Here is a 25054-nt window from a genome sequence, read left to right on the forward strand (position 1 = left end):
AAACACAAACGCAGTATGAATATAGATTCAGCAAAGCGAGGCCCTCTGACTAGATAGCGGAATATACAAAAGAGGACTTCGCGGTCACCTCAAAACCCTGAACAGCCATCCTGGAATTACCTTAACTCCGTTGTCAACTCATGACACCGGAGTAGCAATTCCAGATCACTAGAGCTTCCAGCCGCACGAGATATGTAAATGCATACTGGACAAAACAAACACAAAAAAACAAAGATTCAACTTAGCTGACTTGCAGACTTGGAGCAGGAAGCAAGCAACAAGGTGCTCTGATAACATTGATTGCCGGCACTACAATGACTGGGAAGCCAGACTAAATAGGAGACTCCCAATTTCCTAATGGAAACAGGTGCACTGGAAAAAACAAGACACAGTCAACCAGTACCACCAGTAACCACCAGAGGGAGCCCAAAAACAGAATTCACAACACCCCTCCTCCTTGTTCACCGCGCTGTTCCAGGCTCTGGTGCTCTGGTCTCATCGGCTCAACTGCTGACGCGTGTCATCACACGCCTGCTGAGTCACAAGCAGAGGGGGAGTGATGGGAGAGGGAGCGTCAGCTGACGCTCTATCCTCCATCACTGCTTTCAACTGTATCGGTATCTGTGATTCCGATAAGTTGAATCAGCGATGGAAGGTGGCGCAGGGTCCCTCCGTGGCCGCGTGGAGTGCTGCTATTAGCACTGGTTCAGCTGGAGGCTCCTGGAGGAGCAGGGGCCCTAAGCAGCTGCCTGGTCTGCCTGCCCCTAACGCCGGCCCTGGGGACATGACGCCACTTTAGCAGCTAGATAGAGGTCAGTGTGCTTTGTATGTATTGCTCTTACATTTTTGCTTTGCCGTTTTACAAATGGCAGGTCATAATGCTTGATGGCACCACCAAGGCAGTTTACGATGGTTGATTGCTGGGTAAATAGTTTTGATTTTCTGTCATTCATAGAGAGGGAGGTACAGCTGATGAAGTGATGAACTAATTAAATTAAAGAAGTTCCTACCCTGTGACACCAAAAGTAGAAAGTTTTATGTCAATGGGGAGAACCTGTGTGGATAGGGTGGCTATAATTGGTCTGCTTGGGCCAGTTCCACTTATTTAGGAGAGTGATGTCGGGTAGGTTAGGAAGGTTCAAATCCTGCAGAGTGACTTAAGCACGGAGAGATGGGTAGTGGTAGTCTGTGAAAGACTGTGGGGCGAACCTCAGAAGGGGCACAATGATACTTCCATCTAAGCAGGACTGAGTCAAGAAGACATCAGACTGTGAGCTAATTTACCCAACTCTGAGAACTCTCAAAAGCCAACTCTGGGAACATTGAGGACAAACTACAGCATAATACTAGTTTCTGGGGGCCAGGAACCTGATTTATTTTACTGATAATAAATTAGAGATTGGATGAACCAGTTGGGCCAGTGTGATGGGGCAAGGCCTCTGGGCAAGACTTTGGTGAAGTCAACAGGACCTGTGAACCTATAAGTATATGTAGATGATTCTACCTATAAAGAAAGAGGAAAACCTTTTCCTGTGTCAATGCCAATAGGGGCACTGTCTTGTGTGCATGAAATTAGTGTAGAGGCAGAACACGGAAATTTACTCCTCATGGGGCGTCTAGTTTTTTGGATTATATGACTTTAACCAAACATTTATTACCTATGCACAGGAATGCACCAAAAAAACTAGTGGATGGATATGGATAGTGTTGTCAGAATTAGAAAACTGCGCCACACCTGTCCACAGGTTGCCTGTGGTAGTGCAGGTCAGTCACATTCATTTTAATAGAGCTGTGCGGTAATACCAGACAAAGCTCATGAACAGGTGTGGTGCTATTTCGGGAAGAAAGACGCCATGTTTTCCTAATCAAGGACACCCTCCTTCAACCTGCACAGAAAGCACAATTATAATACACACTTCCATAAACAAAGACCATTCTCCTTCTGAGAGTACATACTAATTGTGACTGGAAGGCATTAGGATGACTTGTGTTCTTCCTCCACATGTCTAATGTCTACTTCTGGCAAAACACAGAGAAATCACTGCATCAGCTGAGAAAAGTGCAACAAATGGTGTTTTCTGCCGAGAGCGGATATATGCATATTTAATTGTGATACTGAAACAAGGTCAGTGGGAAGAAAAAACTATTTTGAGGCATTTCATCAAATGTCTGAAAAGCTGTCTGTCGCATCTGTGTCTGAACCACTTCCCTGGTCATTAGGCGGCGGTGCACGAATACCTCCGTTACTGATGGACGACGGCAATTTGTGGCTGTTTATCTTTAAGATTGCTGAGTCTAGTTGTCCTTTTCCAGTCCACCTGTGTTTTGCTGAATTAAGCTGGTAATGTAATTAGCCCTTTGCTGGGAGCCATGGGTAGGGCTCCCCTTCCATATACACCCCAGCATACAGTCTCCGGCTGCCAGTTATTAAGTTCATCTATACCTGGTTACAGCTCTGATCCATTGCTCCAGCCGAGCATCTTTGTTTCTCCCATTTTTGACCTAAGCTTGTATTTTGACCCCCCAATTGCTTTCCGATTTTGTCTCTGACTTGAACCCTTGGTACTGATCTTGCATAATGAGCTTTCTTGCTGCCATCTTGCTCCACCGGTCAGCAGATGATTCCGTTGCCCCAATTCTGGCGCTCCTATGAACTCTGTACAAGGGTTAAAGGGTGAAGGCCTGGACAACTTCTGGGATCTTATAAATGGAGTAGTTTGCTCTAAGCCAGTCCATATTAACAGCTGCCGGGGTGCCAAGATTACTGCTCCTGTGACATTATCTATGTCTGTCTATCATACCAGTGGCAAACATTATCAGCTGAGGGCTCCTGGGTAGGACATGTGTCTGGCCCTTGCTCTGATATGTCCCACATTCATGTACACATTTATACAGTACATACACGTATGAACTATGTATATTACGCATGCATGAACAAGGATGCACAGATTACACAAGCATACGCATTTTACACAAGCATACGCAGATTACACACACATATACGCAAGCATATATAAAATGCACACCTACAGCAAAAACACATGCATTTATGTATTAGGCACACATATACACATTGCACATGTATGTACATACAAGATTTTTTTTGTCTTTTATTTTTCCAGCGACATAGCTGTATCTATTTTTTTTGTGGAATGAGAAGAAGTTTTGACTTGCACCATTAATTTTCCCGTAACATGTATGGAAAGAAAAAAATCTAATTGAGCTGAAATTGTAAAAAACGTAAATTCTACCATTGTTTTCCAGGTTTTTTTTGCAGCGTTCATTGTGAAGGAAAAAATAATTGGGAAACACGAATATCAAGGGCAGTACAATTACAGCAATACCAAACATGTATAGTTTTTGCTTTTTTAATTTTAGTGGTGAAAAAAAATTCTGCCATTTATATGCTGCTGTCAGGGATTCACTGCAGCATTTAAATAGTTAAACAAACATTTTGACTTGCACAGATCTCTGCTGCTATAGACAGATGCCGGCTATATATTACAGCCCCTGACCCGGCTCCATACAGGCACACCCTGACTGTATCATACAGTAACATAAAGCTGCGCTAAAGTGTCAAGAGTTACGTAATTTTATCGTTTTAAACTTTTATTTAAAAAAGTAGATCACAAAAATAATGTTATTGTAACTGTTTTTGCGCCAGTATTTTTGCAATAATTATGTATGTAGTATGTAAGTATGTGTACACCAGTACATTATGGGTTTAAATAAGTAGTAGGAGTCTGAGATATATCTGTATATACCAGCAGATTTTGCCTGTAAACAAAACTATTTAGGTTTTTAGGCAGTATATATACTCTCATACAAAACAGTGCTGCCTTTGGATCACTGTTAGAGTTTCTGCCTTCCATATTAGTTGTATTGAGTGTCAGCCACTTCAAAAATAAGCACTTAGGAAAAGCAAAGCATAACATCGATCCTGTCACCGCTATCTATATACAGACATAGGATGAATCTGCAGGTAAAAAGCTGCCCACTCTTCCAGAAGTAATGGACTTTCAGTCAAGGGGGCGTGCATAAAGCAGCCACCACACTCCTCAGTAGCACTCCACACTAGCGGCTAAAGTCACCGCTCACTGCACTCCTCACTAGTGGCTACAGTCACCACTCACCGCACTTCACTAGTGGCTACAGTCACCGCTCACAGCACTCCTCACTAGCGGCTACAGTCACTGTTCACCACACTTCTCACTAGCGGCTACTGTCATTGCTCACAGCACTTCTCACTAGCGGCTACAGTCACTGTTCACAGCACTCACTAGCGGCTACAGTCACTGTTTACCACACTCCTCACTAGCGGCTACCGTCACTGTTCACCACCCTCCTCACTAGCAGCTACAGTCACTGTTCACAGCACTCCTCACTAGCGGCTACTGTCACTGCTCACAGCACTTCTCACTAGTGGCTACAGTCACTGTTCACAGCACTCCTCACTAGCGGCTACATTCACCACTCACCGCACTCCTCACTAGCGGCTACAGTCACCATTCACAGCACTCCTCACTATCATCTACAATCACCACTCACCGCACTCCTCATTAGCGGCTACAGTCACCATTCACAGCACTTCTCACTAGCGGCTACAGTCACTGTTCACCACACTCCTCTTTAGCGGCTACAGTCACCGCTCACAGCACTTCTCACTAGCGGCTACAGTCACCACTCACAGCACTCCTCTCTAGTGGTTACAGTCACCGCTCACAGCACTCCTCACTATCATCTACAATCACCGCTCACAGCACTTCTCACTAGTGGCTACAGTCACTGTTCACCGCACTCCTCACTAGTGGCTACAGTCACTGTTCACCGCACTCCTCACTAGCGGCTACAGTCACCACTCACAGCACTTCTCACTAGCGGCTACAGTCACCGCTCACAGCACTCCTCACTAGCGGCTACAGTCACCGCTCACAGAACTCCTCACTAGCGGCTACAGTCACCGCTCACAGCATTCCTCATTAGTGGCTACAATCAATGCTCAAAACACTCCTCACTAGCAGCTACAGTCACCGCTCACAGCACTCCTCACTAGTAGCTACATTCACTGCTCACAGCACTCCTCATTAGTGGCTATAGTCACCACTCACCACACTTCTCACTAGTGGCTACAGTCACTGTTCACCACACTCCTCACTAGTGGCTACAGTCACCGCTCACAGCACTTCTCACTAGTGGCTACAGTCACCGCTCACAGCACTTCTCACTACTGGCTACAGTCACCGCTCACAGCACTGCTCACTAGCGGCTACAGTCACCGCTCACAGCACTCCTCACTAGTGGCTACAATCAATGCTCAAAACACTCCTCACTAGCAGCTACAGTCACCGCTCACAGCACTCCTCATTAGTGGCTATAGTCACCACTCACCGTACTCCTCACTAGCGGCTACAGTCACTGCTCACCGTACTCCTCACTAGCAGCTACAGTCACCACTCACAGCACTCCTCACTAGAGGCTACAGTCATATATATGTGTGTATATATAGATAGTTAGATAGATTAAAAAATTGCATTTGAATCTGAAAAAAAAGGTAAATATAATAAATCTAAATGCAAATGAATTGGATTAGAATATATTTCCCATACATTAACATATAGAAATGTTATTTAGTGTGAGATGTTAGGGGGTGCTGGCAGACAATTCTTGTCACATGGGATTATATATTAATTCAAGGTTGATAAAGTCTGGTTTACCAATTCATTTCTCTAATACTCAGGATGCATTTGATTTGCAAAGCAAAATTCCTTTAGTCCAGAATGAATAAAACTTAATAGCTGCCAGAGAATTAAATATTCTGTGTTTCTAAAAACTTTTGGATATCTCGATATCTCTGCAGCATCTGGTGTAGAAAGCTACAAATATCTGTGGAAATTTAAATGTTAGGGTGTTATTACAAATAGAAGCAAACGTAATCATGGGACCAGATGAGTATGTTATGTATGTGGGGGCCGTCTGACTCTTGCCCAATGAATTTGGTGAAAAAAGGATCTGGCATGTTAAAGCCACCGCCAGAGCTGTCTGGCAGCATCTTATTCTCCACTAAGCATTGAGAACACATGGATACTCTGCCAAATGGAGCATGCATGTGTATGGTCAGTTGCTTTATTTTTTTTTTTTAGAGCCATTGTGTCTAAGCATATTCCCCAAATGTCATATGAGCAAAGCCTTGCTGGAAGTTTAGGTGAAAACCAATATGGCGAAAAATTGCTGTGACCGCCATAGATCTCTGATGGAAGGGTCAGAAGAATGCTGCTGGATCTTTCCATTTGCTTCCTTAGGATCTTCAGTACCGATGAAAAGCTACAGGACTATAATTTGTAGACACTCTTCCCTCCATAAATACAGGCTACATTGTCATAAGGCCATGTTTTTCTTCTATTTTTCTAACTTTTTGTGCAGCAGTTTCCTAAAACTCCCAAAAGTATTGATCCCAAGATTAACGACTCAGTTTACATTTCTTGTGGGATTCTTTACAGACGCTGCCCTAGATGAAAGTTTAATGGATCAATAAATCCACTCAGTTATACATTCAGCAGGACAGTGGTTATAGATTTTATCAGAGGTGTTTTATATGCCTGACCTTCCTCGCTTCTGGACGACAAATACAGTTCCAATCCCGACACCTCGTTCTTCTTCTTGGTACCAGACATATTTATTATACAATACAATTTTTACGACTGCCGTGGAGTGAAGCATCCAAACAACCCGTAGATCTAAAAACAATAGGTAACTTGCCCTCAAGTATTTGCTTGTATTTCTCAGCATTGAGGACATCATTAATCCAGTCCAAATTCCCAACTGCATGCAGCCCAAAACTTGCAAGTACCCTCCACCATGCTTCAGATATTCATTATTCTACAACTTTTTAGCTCTTCGATGAACAAAATCCCTTCTCTTACAGCCAAATATTTCACTTTTTAATTCATCAACCCAAGAGCAACTGCTACCAAACTTTATACACCCTAATTCCTATGTTTTCATGCATATTTGAGTCACTTTGTACTGTTTTCATGTCTTTAATTACTTCTCCGAACATTAGATAGGTGTAACTGGGTTCTACTGGTTGCTTCCAGTTCTGAGCTGATGGCACTGCTGAACATCTTCCTATTTCAAAGAGAAGTAAGCATGATGTGTCTTTCATCTGCTGCACAATTTTCTTGGTGGACCACTGTGTTTATGGATACCAACGTTAACCAATTGTTGGTACCTTTATAAAAGATCTTGAACAACACATCTTAAAACCCCAGTCTGCTTTGAAATCTTTGCTTGGGAGACACCTTGCTGATGTAGCATAACTACCTTGTGTCTTGTTGCTGTGCTCAGTCTTGCCATACTGTATGACCTGTGACTAGAAACTTCCTTTCACAACCTGACTTTGTGCAATTGTACCTAGAAGACCTGATGAAGGTAATGTGTGGTCCAGGGATGGACATATCAATAGTCCAACCTGTGCAGTCGCACACAGGACAATGAGGTAAGGGAGCCCATTTCCATCTCCAAAGCTTTTGGAATCATGCATTATGATGAGCTATAGGACTGCAAAGGGCCCACATACTGTTCTTGCACATAGGCCCTTTTCCATCTGTGTCCACCAAACACAACTATTGATTTAATTTAGATTGATTTTTTTTGTTCATTCACTTGGCATTTTGTTAATTGATAAAAAAAACACTATTAACACTTAATTTTTTAAAGAATTTTTACTTTGCAGCATTTTTCTACACATGCCTAACATTTTTGCACTGAACAATATATTTGTTGTTTTATTTAATTATTATGTATTACTTTTTTGCTTGCACAGTAAAAACTCACAGAACTGTTTTTAGATCCATAAATATCTATAAATATATTACAACACTAATATGGAATTTCTTGGACCCACCATGATAATGCTGGTCTTTTCTATAGCTAGAAATGTGGCTGTCTTTATTTAGATGTCCATTATTTAGAGTTTTGACTCATTGGAGGATCTTCAGGTTCTTTGGTGGGACAGTTTTGACCATGTGAATTACTGTTGTCTTCAGGTTCAAAATGGCCTCCCATTATGCTTCTAGATTTTACTTCCAAGTAGAGCAGAGCCTGGTGTTTATATCCCCTTCAAACCCTTTTCATGATCTTTGGGCCTTGGGTCAGTTACCTATTAATTTGCTAGTTAACCATGTGGGTCTTTAAGGAAATTAGTAAAGTACAGATTCTCTTCTCCCTGTACAATACGAAACAGGACCAACTAGACTTCTAACCTTCTTCTCACGGGCCCCTTAGCTCCCGCATGGTCTGCCTTCATGGTATGAATATTCTTGAATGGGAACTGATGGGTGCCATATGTTTTAGATTATTATCAGGTGGCCACAAAAAAATCTTTAGAATTTACTTCCGTAGAAAAAAGAACGAAGAAAAAACTATAATCAGAAAAGTCATTATTTCTCACAACTGAGTCTCACGATCAGAGCACATTTTGATGGAAACAAGTGCCGAATGATGAGAAATTCTGGATTATACGATGACTGGTGACATTTTACAATTTATTATATTATGTAAATGACTCCCTATTAAGCCAAGAACCAGCTGATTAACTTGTGTCCTGGAATCCCCATGGCTGCAGGCTGAAGAGATGCTCTCAAGCATTACAATGCCACCGCACATTGACGCCACAGCTTGGCACAGACTATAGTGCCAACTGTGTTCACGTTAAAATGAATGTTTTTCTAAGTGAACATCCAAAGCCGGCTGCGCTTTTGACAAACAGCAAGAGCTGGGCCCTTAGTACAAAACCTGTCCACCGTACTGAAGGATGGCGGCCGTACGGAGGTCAAATAAGGTTATCGCTGGTGGCTCGTGCCAGCATTGTGCTGTTTTTTATTCATTTTGCAAATAAAAAAAGGCTTCTAATATTGTATTATGCCAAAATGATGGCGATATTGGCTCGGATGCGAGAGATTATTCAAATGAGTAATAATGAGTTAATAATATATTCAGTGGAGGGATACGGTTTGGTGAGTTATTTTAATTTATCTGTAAATGAGTATGGCTGGGATTGTTGTGCAAACGGCTTGTTTTAATTAGGTAAATATGACTAAAAATTAAAGCTTCCTTCATTGCCGAACATTATTACAAAAAATATATCAGTCAAATGTGCATACAAGAGGACCTCAAGCTATACGTATTCATAAATGAAGGCAGCCAGCAATGTCCTGATAGGTTGAGGTTCTTCTAACAGTGTTTGGCCCTCCAAGGTGATAGACACAGATGTCCCCCACTTCTGGGTGATGGGCACAGATGTTCCCCACTTCTGGGTGATGGACACATATGTCCCTCACTTCCAGGGTGATGGACACATTGTCCCCCACTTCCAGGGTGATGGACACAGATGTCCCCCACTTCCATGGGTGATGGATACAGATGTCCCCCACTTGCATGTTGATGGACATAGCTGTCCCCTACTTCCAGAGTGATAGACACAGATGTCCCCCACTTCCAGTGTAGTAGACACAGATATCCCCTACTTCCAGGGTGATAAACACAGATGTCCCCTACTTCCAGGGTGATATACACAGATGTTCCCCACTCTCGGAGTGATAGACATAGATGTTTCCCACTTTCAGGGTGATAGTCACAGATGTCCCCTACTTCCAGGGTTATAGACACAGATATACTCTACTTCCAGGGTTATAGACACAGATATACTCTACTTCCAGGGTGATAGACACCAATATCCCCCACTTCCAGGGTGATAGATACAAATATCCCCCACTTCCAGTGTAATAGACACAGATATACCCTACTTCCAGGGTGATAGACACAGATGTTTCCACTTCCAGGGTGATAGACACAGATGTTTCCACTTCCAGGGTGATAGACACGATGTTTCCACTTCCAGGGTGATAGACACAGATGTTTCCAACTTCCAGTATAATAGACACAGATGTCCCCCACTTTCTGGGTGATGGACACAGATGTCCCATACTTCCAGGGTGATGGCCACAGATGTCCCCAACTTCCAGGGTGATAGACACAGATGTTCTTCACTTCCAGAGTGATAAGACACAGTTGCCCTCCAAGGTGTCTTTTATATTTGCCCTTTATGATGCCAGGCTCCGATGACCCACTCCAGCCACAGATTTCACTGATACCTTTATTTCACAGATACCATTATAACTAAAATGTTAAGACCCCCCATGCAGCTCAGATGCAAGTCAGCCATCTGAAATGCTTGGGGTCCTCTAGTCTCTCCTCTGACAGATGATATAAGAGGGGAGAAGGATCAGGCCATTGGATTTTCAACAAATGCTTCTTTTGATATCACGGGAGATAATCCACTACCAGAGGCTTCTCCTCTCCTCTCTTCTTGCTAAAAAAAAACCACACAAACTCTCGGTAGAGCCAAGCACTCGTGTTTTGGGAGAGATAGCTGTCTGTAAACGAACGTTTAGCCAACAGTTTTCTCATGTGTGTGGTCAGCTTAAATGTTTAGTGCTTACTAGAGATGTTCCCCCAAGGTGCCAGCAACCGATGCTCCCCAAGGTGTTAGCTGCATAAACCCTCCAAGGTGATGTCCATAATGGCCCTTCAGCCACAGTACAACGTTCCAGCCTCAGATGCCCCAGACTCAGAACTTTCTATTCCAGCCACTGGTCCCATTGTGCGATATGTCCACGACATGCCACCTAGATTCGTATAACAATGCATGTCACCTGCTAAGAGATGCCTCCAACAATCCTCCCTCTTGTGCCAGCCACAGATGCCTCATGTGTTCAGTTTTGTTCGTGTCTCATTTTTATATATGTTGGAGGTATAAATTAAGAGTATTCATTGACATACCTCCAATTTGTCTACAGGCTGCCTTGGACCCAATGTTTGCCAAAAGAGTGTCCTTTTGGCTTACACTGGACTGGTATGTATAGACATATCTTTTTTTCACAAAAAAACAAAGCAGTAATGTGACTGGCTATTATTCCTTCACATTAGTTTTGATAAATGTACTTCACTCATTTGCAAACCCAACTGCCCTGCGTACTGGACCACAAAAGCGGTGATGTTTACTTTATTTAGCATTTAAAGGAAACCTGGCAGCACTTTTTCACATATAAAACTAATGACATAGCTGTGTAGGTGCTTGTCCTCCAGTAAAAATGATACCTCTTTTGTAGAGATCTGATGTACCAGTCATGAGAAATCTATTGTAGAAGCCATATGCAAACCAGGCTAGAAGTGCACTAGGGGTGTGTTAATACACTTGGACTGCATCTGCATGACCACACCCCAGGTGCACTTCAAGCCTGATTTGCATATGACTTCTATGCTAGATTTCTCATCACTGGCACATCGGATTTCTACAGAAAAGGTATCATTTTTATTGGGAAAAAAACATCTATATGGACATACCAAAAGATTCATATGTAAAAACTTCCTGATATTTCTGGGCAGTTAATTGAATATTCTGGGTTAAATTACAGATTTTGATTTATAGTTTTTCATCAAAAACAAGTCCGTTTTATGAAACTTTTTGAGTCATCGAATGCCAGATCAAAAGAACTTTACTGTAATAGGTCTTATTTATGTAGTGATACGTTAAAATGCATTTCAGCTATTTCTTTATTTTTTAATGTTTTTTTTGGTTTTGTATATTTTATACAGGTTTGAGTAAAACACAACTGACCCCCAAAGAGCAACGGAAATCAAAAAGATTAATGAACATTGTTTCAAATGCAGATAGCACGAGACAGACAAAAAATTTGGGAAATGTATCACAGCGGCGCACCCCGTGTGATATTTTTGGTGAATTTTGGCACGTTGGACATTTTTCACTACCGTAAGTGACCTCTGGGTTAAATTTCATCTTCATTAGGAAGTCTAATTTTACTGTTCCATTTTAGGAATAAAACAATAACATATCAGTTGTATAGCTGATATACACTCACCGGCCACTTTATTAGGTACACCATGCTAGTAACGGGTTGGACCCCCTTTTGCCTTCAGAACTGCCTCAATTCTTCGTGGCATAGATTCAACAAGGTGCTGGAAGCATTCCTCAGAGATTTTGGTCCATATTGACATGATGGCATCACACAGTTGCCGCAGATTTGTCAGCTGCACATCCCAAAGATGCTCCATACAAGGCAGGATGGTTCCATGCTTTCATGTTGTTTACGCCAAATTCTGACCCTACCATCCGAATGTCGCAGCAGAAATCGAGACTCATCAGACCAAGCAACGTTTTTCCAATCTTCTACTGTCCAATTTCGATGAGCTTGTACAAATTGTAGCCTCAGTTTCCTGTTCTTAGCTGAAAGGAGTGGTACCCGGTGTGGTCTTCTGCTGCTGTAGCCCATCTGCCTCAAAGTTCGACGCACTGTGCGTTCAGAGATGCTCTTAGGCCTACCTTGGTTGTAACGGGTGGCGATTTGAGTCACTGTTGCCTTTCTATCAGCTCGAACCAGTCTGCCCATTCTCCTCTGACCTCTGGCATCAACAAGGCATTTCCGCCCACAGAACTGCCGCTCACTGGATTTTTTTTCTTTTTCGGACCATTCTCTGTAAACCCTAGAGATGGTTGTGCGTGAAAATCCCAGTAGATCAGCAGTTTCTGAAATACTCAGACCAGCCCTTCTGGCACCAACAACCATGCCACCTTCAAAGGCACTCAAATCACCTTTCTTCCCCATACTGATGCTCGGTTTGAACTGCAGGAGATTGTCTTGATCATGTCTACATGCCTAAATGCACTGAGTTGCCGCCATGTGATTGGCTGATTAGAAATTAAGTGTTAACAAGAAGTTGGACAGGTGTACCTAATAAAGTGGCCGGTGAGTGTAATATCTGCATGTTTTTTTTTTCATTCTAAAAACTGACACATGCCGAAACTCAGACAGTACCCAGTACTGATCCATTTTGGACATGAATACTATTGCTCTTATTTTTTTTTTTAAGAACAAAATAGACAGATTTTCTGGATGAGAAATGAACCGAGTCTTACTTTAAGCCATTATTTTGTACCCTCTTCGTTAGCCTCCGTTTTACAACCAGTGATGTGCAAAAAAAAAAAGGGCAAAAAAAACGCGTGGACGATCTTCTAAATGGAAGTCTGTTTATAGATTATTCATTGGGGCTAAGAGATGCAAGTTACACATATTTGTCCTAATTCCAGGGCACCAGGGTACAGGCAGAGTTGCCAACAGCCCCGAATGTGCCAGGACTGTGCTGAATTTTGGGGAACAGTCCCAGCAAATTTGATTATGCCCTAGGCTGACATTGGGGTGACATTTTCATAAACTCTGTAAAAAAGTAGGCAATTTTTGTCCAGCTTTGGCGTTCAGAGTAGAGGAGTACAAGGATGGTGAGCGGACTGCAACGTATGTCCTACGGTTCAAGGATCTGGAAATGTTTAGCTTGCAAAAAAGGAGACTTAATAGCTGTCTACAAATATCTGAAGGGCTGTCACCGTGTAGAGGGATCATCATTATTCTCATTCGCACATGGAAGAACAAGAAGTAATGGAATCAAACTGAAAGTGAGGAGACACAGATATTAGAAAAAAACGTTTTGACAGTGAGGGTGATCAATGAGTGGGACAGGCTGCCATGAATGGTGGTGAGTTCTCCGTCAATGGAAGTCTTCAAACAGAGGTCGGACAGACATCTGTCTGCGATGGTTTAATGAATCCTGCATTGAACAGGGGGTGGACACAATGACCCTGGAGGTCCCTGCCTACTCTAACATTCTAGGATCCATTCTTGGGTCGATCCTCAGGGGCGAGACTTAAATGTCCCTATCTTACCAGCAGTGGTGTTGGTAAATACGTACAGGTTTTCATGTATTTTATTTATTATGCTTATCTTATTCCGCAGCGCTTTATATACATTGTCGTCACTACTAAGATTGCTATTATTGTTTATGCCCCACTCCCAGACCCACACAGAAATACCCACTCATCTGAGAATATCCCCAACACCAGCCAAGACTGCCCACTTTTAGGATGAGTTTCATACAGATTTCATTGAGATCTTCTTGGTCTGGTATATCCAAAGGGTTTCATACAGATAGCTTTGACTTTGGTATATCCCAAATCCCCACATTTGTTTTAAAAAATTGTAACACTCTAAATTCTGGAATGTCGGCATTGATGCATAATACTAATGTATATGTTAATAATTGTTCCACCTAGACCTTGTATTTCCACATAACGTATCAATTAAGGATATAATATGGTTCATTTTGTTATACTACTGTAAAAATGATAAAAAGATCCAATTATCTGTGCCCAAAAGTCTCTGGGTTTAACCTAACCCGTCCTTCTTCATACAGATTCTCCATTGTTTTCATCCTCCAGGACAATGCGTCTCCGAGATGGAATTATTGCTATTTATGATTAATTAGAAATATTTCTTCTCGCTCATTGCTACCTGTGTGATACCTAAAACATATCGGTTTTCTAAAGGGAAATCATTTATTCCCAAAACCTTTTCAATTAGAAAACAATAATTTGCACGCCAAGTAACCGCAGCAATAACTCAATTCAATTACTCCACAAAAAAGCAAACAAACATTAATCTCATAATTCATAATCCTCTCGCTAAAATGGAACACAATAAATACTGTAAAAGATTACTATGTATGTGTGAGTGGGGAAACAGAGATCGATAGATAAACGATAAGTAGGTTATACATATTAGATAATCGATAGACAGATAGATATGAGATAGATAATAGATCGTGTAGAGGATTGTACTCTCAGCTGCGATTTTAAGGTAGGCACAGGAAGCGGTTTCCCTGGGGGTTGGGATATGTGAGCAATCATTCCCACCCATCTCTTATGACTGCTCGTAAAACCCGGCCCTTGAATGGCCTGATAACTCTCTCAGGACTATATGTGCTGGAGCATGCTTCCAGCTCACATCACCGCAGCTAAAAGCCGAGATGACACATATCTCCACTCAAGGACTCGTCCGGCAGCCATCTTCCAATAGATAGTAGATTTATGGTAGGTGGAGTTGGTAATTGCTTCCTTAGTTTGCTGAACACTCCTCCATTACTCTAAGGGTATGTTTCCACTTTCAGGAAACGCTGCTTGTTTGACGCTGCGCAGAGCTGCAGCGTCAAACACGCAGCGTCCAGATGTTCCAGCATAGTGGAGGGGATTTTATGAAATCCCGTCTCCACTATGCGTGGAAACCCGCACGCGGCGGCCCTGCGACTACGGACATGCTGCGCGTCTTTTCAGATCGCAGCATGTCCGTAAACCTTGCGGGGACGCAGCGTCCCCGCAAGGCATATCACAGGGCCCTATGGGACAGAGCGAACATCCCAGATGTGAAGAGTTAACACATCCGGCATGATCGCGTCCCAGAAAGGGGGCGGGGCTTAGCGCCGAGCGGCTTTGCCGCTGCGGCGATACCGCCGGCCATCCTGACAGTGGAAACATACCCTTAGGCCATTTTAAGTTAGTATCATATTCTACCTGCCTGTTACATTTGTAGACTTTATTTAATAGAAAAATTTAGGGTCCCATCAAAGAAAGGTAAGCCTCGACGTGGCAGGTGGGCACACACAAATTGGCTAATTTGCGCACTGAGTATCTTAATTTTCTATGTATAATCTACCATACTTAGAAATATCTAAATATTGTCCATTGTCATTGCATACATCAAACCAGCAAGAAAACAAAAGTAGACCAGTAAAATATAACTTTTATTAGTGTCCACTTAAAAAAACTCTAAAATTATAAAAATAGAAAGTTGTGCCCATATACTTTGCTTATTAGATCCCAAAACAAATGAATAGATCAAGAGGTAGGGTACTAAGGGACAACAATACCCTTTAAATCCCTATATTGTACCTACCAGCGGAGGTTGGCAACCAAAAATTTGCAAAATTGCACAACCACTCAACGTTGGATATCCCTATAAACCCTAGTACACAACTAACCTGTAATTAAAGTGCAGATAGTGAAGAAACTTTAAACCTGGATATGTACCAAAGATACCCACAATAGAATACCAAGTAAACAATTTAAAAATTATATATACAGTTGTGTGAAAAATTATTTGCCCCCTTCCTCATTTCCTATTCTTTTGCATGTTTGTCACTTAAATGCTTCAGCTCTCCAAACAAATTTAAATATTAGACAACGATAACACAAGTAAACACATAATGCAGATTTTAAATGTTTAAATGAAGGTCTTTATTATTAAGGTAAAAAGAAATCCAAACCTACAGGTCTGTGGTGTGAAAAAGTGATTGCCCCCTAAACCTAATAACTGGTTGGGTCGCCCTTAGCAGCATCAACTGCAATCAAGCGATTGCGATAACTGGCAATGAGTCTTTTACAACATTCTGCAGGAATTTTGCAGAATTGTTGTAATTCAGCCATATTGGAGGGTTTCCGAGCATAACCCACTGTTTTAAGATCATGCCACAGCATGTCAATCAGATTAAGGTCAGAACTTCGACTAGGCCACTCCAAAGTCTTAATTTTTCTTTTATTTAAGCCAGAGATGGACTGGCTGGTGTGTTTTGGATCATTGTCCTGCTGCATAACCCAAATGCCCTTCAGTTTTAGGTCACAAACAGATGATTGGACATTCTCCTTCAGGATTTTTTGGTAGACAGCAGAATTCATGGTTCCATTTGCCACAGCAAGTCTTCCAGGTCCTGAGGCAGCAAAACAGCCCCAGACCATCAAACTACCACCACCATATTTTACTGTTGGTATGATGTTCCTTTTCTGAAATGCTGTTTTAGCTCTATGCTTTTGTTTTTGTCAGTCCAGAGTATTCTCCCAAAAGTCTTTTGGATCATAAAGTTGTTTTTTTGGCAAAACTGAGACAAATCTTTATGTTCTTATTGCTCAGCAGTGGTTTTCATCTTGGAACTCTGGCAAACAGGCCATTTTTCCCTGTCTCTTTCTTATTGTGGAGTCATGAACAGTGATCTTAACTGAAGCAAGTGAGAACAGTAGTTCTATGGATGTTGTTGTGGGGTCTTTTGTGACCTCTTGGATGAGTCATCACAGTGCTCTTCGGGTAATTTTGGTCGGCTGGCCACTCCAGGGAAGGTTCACCACTTCCATGTTTTCGCCATTTGTGGATAATGGCTCTCACGGTGGTTCACTGGAGTCCCAAAGCTTTAGAAATGGCTTGATAACCTTTTCCAGACTGACAGACCTCAATTACTTGGTTTCTCATTTGTTCCAGAATTTCTTTGGATTGCGGCATGATGTCTAGCTTTTGAGGACCTTTTGGTCTTCTTCACTTTTTCAGGCAGGTCCTATGTAAGTGATTTCTTGATCGAGAACAGGTGTGGCAGTAATTAGGCCTTGGTGCAGCTTTGGAATTTGAACTCAGTTTTCCAAAGATGAGATGAACCACAGTTAATTTATGTTTTAAGGTGGGGGCAATTACTTTTTCACACAGGGCCCTGTAGGTTTTGATTTTCTTCCCTTAATAATGAAGACCTTAATTTTAAAAAATGCTTTGTCTACTATTTAAATTTGTTTGGTGATCTGAAACATTTAAATGTGACGCACATGCAAAAGAATAGGAAATCAGGAATGAAAGAAAGAGAAAATGAAAGAAGAAAAAGAAAGAAAGAAAAAAAAATATTCTCTAGTAAACTGAATAGTTGCAGAGGATTATGAGCAGATAATGTCATAAGAATCCATCTCATAATCTGTATATTTTGCCAGGTGAGCATCATTTTTCTGAGGTCTGCAAAAAAAAAACTCCTTTATTTATGCCCCTGTTAAATTTCCACAAGAGCGTTGTAAAGATCTGAATTTGATTCCTGGCTGGGGATAAGTGGACCCGTGGAAATTCGGTTTCTGATACCCGACCTGAACTTTACTCCAAAGTTCGATTAGGATACCAGAACAGCACCCAATCTCGAACCATTCTCAAGAAAATTCGCTCTCTCCTTTCTCTCTCTCCAGACTTCCCTTGGAACTCCGAACATTGCAACGGACTTCCTGGAGAAGTCTGTGTTCGGCGTTTAGCACCAGAAACTAACTGGTAAAAGTTCGGGTTCATTCATCTCTATTCCTGACCTTTAAATAAAGCAAGTCGACCACTCACACCTGATGACCATTATGAGAAAAAAAGAAAGAAAGAAAGAAAAAGAAAAAAGAAAGGAAAAAAGAGAAAGAAAGGAAAGAAAGAAGGAAAAGAAAGAAAGAAGGAAAATAAATAAGAGAAAGAAAGAAAGAAGATAGAAAGGAAAGAAATAAAAGGAATGAAAGAGAAAGAAAGGAAAGAAAGAAAAGAAAGAAGGAAGGAAAAGAAAGAAAAGAAAGAGAAAGAAAGAAAAACGAAAGGAAAAAAGAGAAAGAAAGGAAAGAAAAAAAAAAGAAGGAAAAGAAAGAAAGAAGGAAAAGAAATAAGAGAAAGAAAGGAAAGAAAGAAAGAAAGAAAGAAAGAAAGAAAGAAAGAAAGAAAGAAAAAAGATAGAAAGGAAAGAAATAAAAGGAATGAAAGAGAAAGGAAAGAAAGAAAAGAAAGAAGGAAGGAAAAGAAAGAAAGAAAAGAAAGAGAAAGAAAGGAAAGAAAGAAAAAAAGAAAAAAGAAAGGAAAAAAGAGAAAGAAAGGAAAGAAAAGAAAGAAGGAAAAGAAAGAAAGAAGGAAAAGAAATAAGAGAAAGAAAGAAAGAAAGAAAGAAAGAAAGAAAAGGAATGAAAGAGAAAGAAAGGAAAGAAAGAAAAGAAAGAAAAGAAAGAGAAAGAAAGGAAAGAAAGAAAGAAAAAAAGAAAAAAGAAAGGAAAAAAGAGAAAGAAAGGAAAGAAAAGAAAGAAAGAAGGAAAAGAAATGAAAGAAAGGAAGAAAGAAAGAAAGAAAATAAAAGGAATGAAAGAGAAAGAAAGGAAAGAGAAAAGAAAGAAGGAAGGAAAAGAAAGAAAGAGAAAGGAAAGAAAGAAATTAATAAGAAAGGAAAGAAACAAAGAAAAATGAAAGTAAAGAAAAGGAAAGAAAGAAAAAAGAAAAAAGAAAGGAAAGAACAAAAGAAAAAAGAAAGGAAAGAAAGAAAAAAGAAAGAAAGGAAGGATAGGAAGGAAAGACAGAAAAGAAAGGAAAGAAAGGTTCTCTAGTGCACTGCACCTCACACTTGTATTCTTCGGTGAACCCATGATACTATTTCCTGTACAGTTGCACTGAACTAATGAGACAATTAGTAGGACAGAGTTGCGGAGGATTATGAGCAGATAAGGTAATAAGAATCCATCTAATATTCTTACAGTCACAATTAAGCATTTTTAATTATAAATAAAGTTCCCCTAAGGACCCGGCATCTAATTAAAGGGAACCTGTCACCCCGTTTTTTCGGTATGAGATAAAAATACTGTTAAATAGGGCCTGAGCTGTGCATTACAATAGTGTAGTTTGTGGACCCCGATTCCCCACCTATGCTGCCGAAATACGTTACCAAAGTAGTCGTTTTCGCCTGTCAATCAGGCTGGTCAGGTCAAAAGGGCGTGTTGTCTTCCCCCAGATTTTGCGTAGTTTTCCGTTGGTGGCGTAGTGGTGTGCGCATGCCCAAGGTCCAGAATCCTCTGCCAGGGGATTTAAAAGAGCGCGCTGTTCGTTATTTCATTGGTGATCGGTGGGCGCGGCCATCTTCCTTTGGCCGCGCGTGCGCAGAAGCGGCGCTCTGCTGGCCGCGGCGCTCTGCTGGCCGCGGCTTCAGGAAAATGGCCGCGGGATGCCGCGCGTGCGCAGATGGATATCGCGGCGGCCATTTTCCTGAAGCCGCGGCCAGCAGAGCGCCGCGGCCAGCAGAGCGCCGCTTCTGCGCACGCGCGGCCAAAGGAAGATGGCCGCGCCCACCGATCACCAATGAAATAAGGAACAGCGCGCTCTTTTAAATACCCTGGCAGAGGATTCCGGACCTTGGGCATGCGCACACCACTACGCCACCAACGGAAAATTACGCAAAATCTGGGGGAAGACACCACGCCCTTTTGACCTGACCAGCCTGATTGACAGGCGAAAACGACTACTTTGGTAACGTATTTCGGCAGCATAGGTGGGGAATCGGGGTCCACAAACTACACTATTGTAATGCACAGCTCAGGCCCTATTTAACAGTATTTTTATCTCATACCGAAAAAACGGGGTGACAGGTTCCCTTTAAGGTCGCACAATAGAACCTAATATGTAATCTTGTTTATTATTTCCTGAAATCATCACTGCGGCTGAATCACAAAACCGTCTGCATCTGCGAATATTCCAGATCTCCTAATCTGTGCATTATTCTATAAGTTAGGGCAGGAGTTTCCTCCCTAGATCTGATCTCCATGTTGTCAGAATTAAATGTGTTGTCACATCCATGTGTCTTCTGAATATTTGTTTGCTCCTGAAATGAGTCACATCCACATGACAGCCCACAATGTAACTGAAACCAAGGTGTGGCTGTGCTGCCCTCATCCTCCACAAGATGACAATGCCTTTGATGCACATAACAGACTAATTTGTCCAGAAACTGTCCTGATTTCCATGCTTTGTAACTTGCCACCCACCATATTTGTGTGTGTGATTCCTCTTCATCAGCATTCATCCAGTACTATAGGTGCCGGAACCTCCCCCCCCCCCCACTTCTCAGCCCTTGCAGTTGTCTAGTGATGTGCCTACCCAGAACTGAAATCCCACCACTCTTTTACATCAATATGCAGGTTGACAGACAGGAGAGCAGGAGCAGAGATACACATACCCGCCCTTATAGAAATTCACAAAATATATCACCAATGACAAACCCAGTTCTGCTTTTAAATAAACCGATCTACATCTGTCTGCAAGAAATTCTGAAATCTTTGCTTTAAAGTCTTTATAAAGCTGGAAAAGGACATAGAAGTCCAGATGTTATTGCGGGGATTGTAGAGAAGATAGAAACTTCTATCTCCTTATTAAAGTAACATTTGGAATATAGAATTCATAACTAGCAGGGTGAGTGCGATTATAATAACAGTGTTGGGATCCCATGCTGTTATTACTGCCAACAATCTAAAACAAGACACAATAACTAATATTATTATCTGTCTCCGATCTCTTCATGGATAAGGGGAGAGGAGCAGCAGACGAGCTATTCTGAGTGAGACCACCGCCTATGTTGGGCATGTGTGGGCGTAGGGTGGGGATTGTGTGTTTCTCAGCTCACGCTGCTACACTTCACAGTCTGAAACCATCAGAAATGGAAACATTCACTGTGGCATTTTTGAAATATGGCATTTTTACACTATGGGGCCGATTCATTAAGACGGGCATTGAGTACTACTACTCTGGTCTTAGTGAAGGGCCTGCTGGAGTAGGATCCGCCGTATTCACAAACAGGCACTCTCCACTTAATGAAATCCGTGCATCTTGTCTGCAGCATGTGCCTCCATGCACCTCACCACCAGAGGCAGTGCCTATGCAGCTCCATGCACCTCACCATCAGAGGCAGTGCCTATGCAGCTCCATGCACCTCACCATCAGAGGCAATGCCTATGCAGCTCCATGCACCTCACCATCTGAGGCAATGCCTATGCAGCTCCATGCACCTCACCACCAGAGGCAATGCCTATGCAGCTCCATGCACCTCACCACCAGAGGCAATGCCTATGCAGCTCCATGCATCTCACCACAAGAGGCATTGCCTATGCAGCTCCATGCACCTCACCACCAGAGGCATTGCCTATGCAGCTGCATGCACCTCACCACCAGAGGCAATGCCTATGCAGCTCCATGCACCTTACCACCAGAAGCAATGCCTATGCAGCTCCATGCACCTTGCCACCTGAGACAATGCCTATGCAGGTCCATGCACCTTACCATCAGAGGCAATGCCTTTGCAGCTCCATGCACCTCACCACCAGAGACAATGCCTATGCAGCTCCATGCACCTCACCATCAGAGGCAATGCCTATGCAGCTCCATGCACCTCACCACCAGAGGCATTGCCTATGCAGCTCCATGCACCTCACCATCAGAGGCAATGCCTTTGCAGCTCCATGCACCTCACCACCAGAGACAATGCCTATGCAGCTCCATGCACCTCACCATCAGAGGCAATGCCTATGCAGCTCCATGCACCTCACCACCAGAAGCAATGCCTATGCAGCTCCATGCACCTTGCCACCAGATGCAATGCCTATTGTTGTGGATTCTGTTTGTGGGCTCCCTCTGGTGGTTACTGCTGGTACTGGGTGACTTTGGTGGGTTGCGGCCTTTGGTTTCCACCTGTCCATCAGTGGCTGGGTGTTTCCTATTTTACCTGGCCTTTCTGTCATTTCCCTTGCCGGCTATCAATGTATTCAGATGTGCTCTGTTTGGTTCCTGCCTACCTGCTCCCAGATCTTTCAGGATAAGCTAAGTGCTGATTTTCAGTTGTTTGGTTTTTTGTCCAGCTTGCTTATTATGTCTCTATGCTAGCTGGTAGCTCTAGTGGACTGAGGTTCTCCCCATGTGCCATGAGTTGGCACATGGGTTCTTGTAATCTCAGGATGGTTTTTTTGATTAGGGTTTTTTGCTGACCGCTCAGTCCCCTTTTGTATCGTTCTGCTTTCTAGTTTACAGCGGGCCTCAATTTGCTAAAACTATATATATCATCTCTATGTGTGTGCCTTCCTCTCATTTCACCGTCAATACATGTGGGGGGCAACTATATCTTTTGGGGTTCATTCCGCTGGAGGCAAGTGAGGTCTTAATTTTCTCTGCAGTGCTAGTTAGCTCTTAGGCTGGTGCGTGGCGTCTAGAACCAACGTAGGCACGCTCCCTGGCTATCTCTAGTTGCGTTTGTCAGGCGTAGGGCAGCGGTCAGCCCAGGTTCCATCACCCTAGAGCTCGTCCGTAATATATTTGTACTTTGCTTGTCCTGTGCTATCCCTAGCCATTGGGATTCATGACAGTATAGCCGGCCCACAAAGTGTTAATTGTTTGGGCTGAAGCAGGAGAAAGAGAAGTGTTTAAGGGAAATTTTTTTTTTTTTTTTTTTTCCCTTCAGAGTTTTGCTGCCTAGCCCTTAATTGCTGTCTAGCCGCTTCTTACCTCCTCTTAACCCTTGAATGGCTCTGATCTTAGCTGTTTAACATGGATGTCCAGAGTTTGGCTTCCAGCCTGAGTAATCTCGCGGCAAAAGTTCAAAACATACAGGATTTTGTTGTTCGCACTCCCATGTCTGAACCTAGAATTCCTATTCCAGAGTTCTTTTCTGGAGATAGATCTACCTTCCTGAATTTCAGGAACAATTGTAAATTGTTTCTTTCTTTAAAATCTCGCTCCTCTGGAGACCCTGCTCAACAGGTCAAGATTGTAATATCTTTCCTGCGGGGCGACCCTCAGAATTGGGCATTTGCATTGGCACCAGGGGATCCTGCATTGCTCAGTGTGGCTGCGTTTTTGTCTGACTATAGGGATGTTTTTGAGGAGCCTAAGCTCAATTCGCTCCCTCCGCATAGAGATTGTGACTGTGCTATAGAATTGATTCCTGGCAGTAAGTTCCCTAAGGGTCGTTTATTTAATCTGTCACTGCCAGAGCATACTGCTATGCGGAATTATATTAAGGAGTCCTTGGAAAAGGGACATATTCATCCATCTTCGTCTCCTCTGGGAGCAGGTTTTTTTTTTGTGGCAAAAAAAGATGGTTCCCTGAGGCCTTGTATAGATTATCGCCTTCTGAATAAGATTACAGTCAAGTATCAGTATCCATTGCCATTATTGACTGATTTGTTTGCTTGCATTAAGGGGGCTAGGTGGTTCACTAAGATAGATCTTCGCGGTGCGTATAATCTGGTGCGGATAAAACAGGGTGATGAGTGGAAAACCGCATTTAATACGCCTGAGGGCCATTTTGAGTATTTGGTAATGCCTTTTGGACTCTCCAATGCTCCGTCAGTCTTTCAGTCCTTTATGCACAATATTTTTCGTGAATATCTGGATAAGTTTATGATTGTGTATTTGAATGATATTTTGGTGTTTTCTGATGACTGTGAGTCTCATGTTCTACAGGTCAGGAAGGTGTTTCAGGTTCTGCGGGCCAATTCTCTGTTTGTGAAGGGCTCAAAGTGTCTCTTCGGAGTCCAGAAGATTTCTTTTTTGGGGTACATTTTTTCTCCTTCTACTATTGAGATGGATCCCGTCAAGGTTCAGGCGATTTGTGACTGGACACAACCTACATCTGTTAAGAGCCTTCAGAAGTTCTTGGGGTTTGCTAATTTTTATCGTCGGTTCATTGCTAATTTTTCCAGTATTGCTAAACCTTTGACTGATTTGACTAAAAAGGGTGCTGATGTTGCTGATTGGTCTCCTGCGGCCGTGGAGGCCTTTCAGGAACTTAAGCGCCGGTTTTCTTCTGCTCCTGTGTTGTGTCAACCAGATGTTTCACTTCCTTTTCAGGTTGAGGTTGATGCTTCCGAGATTGGAGCGGGGGCGGTTTTGTCACAGAGAAGTTCTAATGGCTCGGTGATGAAGCCATGTGCATTCTTCTCTAGAAAATTCTCGCCCGCCGAGCGCAATTATGATGTGGGTAATCGGGAGCTTTTGGCCATGAAGTGGGCATTTGAGGAGTGGCGTCATTGGCTTGAGGGTGCTAAACATCGTGTGGTGGTCTTGACTGATCACAAGAATCTCATTTACCTTGAGTCTGCCAGGCGTTTGAATCCTAGACAGGCTCGTTGGTCGTTGTTTTTTTCTCGTTTCAATTTCGTGGTTTCGTACCTGCCAGGTTCAAAGAATGTGAAGGCAGATGCTCTTTCCAGGAGTTTTGTGCCTGACTCTCCTGGAGACTCTGGGCCTACTGGTATCCTTAGGGATGGGGTAATATTGTCCGCCGTATCCCCAGACTTGCGACGTGCATTGCAGGAGTTTCAGGTGGATAAACCGGATCGTTGTCCACCAGAAAGACTGTTTGTTCCGGATGATTGGACCAGTAGAGTCATCTCCGAGGTCCATTCTTCTGTGTTGGCTGGTCATCCTCGAATATTTGGTACTAGAGACTTGGTGGCCAGGTCGTTTTGGTGGCCTTCCTTGTCTAGGGATGTGCGTACCTTTGTGCAGTCTTGTGAAGTGTGTGCTCGAGC

The 25054-nt window shown here is 42.7% G+C and overlaps 1 protein-coding gene across 3 annotated transcripts in view; it reads right to left on the reverse strand.

Moving 5' to 3' along the window:
- SORCS2 (sortilin related VPS10 domain containing receptor 2) overlaps positions 1-25054 on the reverse strand; it is a 1081958-nt gene that overhangs the window by 841145 nt on the left and 215759 nt on the right. The gene's annotated exons all lie outside the window — the stretch shown is intronic.

This window comes from Ranitomeya variabilis, chromosome 1 (assembly GCF_051348905.1).
Source record: "Ranitomeya variabilis isolate aRanVar5 chromosome 1, aRanVar5.hap1, whole genome shotgun sequence".
NCBI lineage: Eukaryota > Metazoa > Chordata > Amphibia > Anura > Dendrobatidae > Ranitomeya > Ranitomeya variabilis.